This window comes from Tupaia chinensis, unplaced genomic scaffold, assembly GCF_000334495.1.
Source record: "Tupaia chinensis unplaced genomic scaffold, TupChi_1.0 Scaffold144058_2, whole genome shotgun sequence".
NCBI lineage: Eukaryota > Metazoa > Chordata > Mammalia > Scandentia > Tupaiidae > Tupaia > Tupaia belangeri.
The window spans coordinates 116,918-117,699 of NW_006203911.1; the positions used below are offsets into that span (position 1 = coordinate 116,918).

General features: G+C 49.2%; 1 protein-coding gene across 1 annotated transcript in view; it reads left to right on the forward strand.

Moving 5' to 3' along the window:
- The window catches only part of BCORL1 (BCL6 corepressor like 1), a gene marked incomplete in the record, with an annotated part of 57,930 nt that overhangs the window by 49,598 nt on the left and 7,550 nt on the right, over window positions 1-782 (forward strand).

The following is a 782-nucleotide window of genomic DNA, read 5'->3' on the forward strand; positions in this document are numbered from 1 at the left end:
ACCCACACACATGTCCAAGCGTGAGTTTCAAGCCACCAGGTCCAGGACTCGATCTGTCGTCAGCCATGTGGGAGTCCAGCAACATAACCATTAGACCATCTGCTGGTCCCCAGTTCTTCTGTTTTTATTTGTTTAGGAGGGAGAAAGAGGACTTAGCAGAGACTTGCCATGCTGCCATCCCCACCCACCCCCAGTCTTCCAGCCAGTCAGAATCACAGGTGCACCCATGGGTATGCCTGGCATGTTTAGGTCACCCCCGGATCTGAACTCAGGGCCTCCTATCTGGCTCTGGTGTCGTGCAGTGCTGCCTCACTGCTTGCACCTCTGTAGCTGGGCATATCTTTCAGTTCTTTGGGGGATTATCTAGCAGTAGAAGCAAAAGGTTTTTATGAGAGTAAACCTGGCCATTGCCCCCGTGTTTTCGAAAGATGAAACAGAAGGACTTATGCTCGCTTATCTGACTTTAGATCAGAGAGACTGTGATTGAATACGGATGTTGTGACCTGGGAATTAAAATCCTGGGATCTGTCTAGAGTTCTGCTTGCAGAGGAATTCTCTACACCCTTTAAAGCAGGGATCCCAAACCTAAATGCCTTCAGGCTGATGGTGGGAAAGCGCACGCAGGCTGGGTGGGGACTGGTGAGTCGGAGCCCGCACATGTCGCCGCTCCCTCCAGCCAGCTGTTGACATGCAGGAATGTAGACAGTGTTGCCAGATCTGATTTTTTTTTCCATGAAAAGTTGGAAATCCAGATTTTTAAGCAAAATCTACCAATTTAAAAA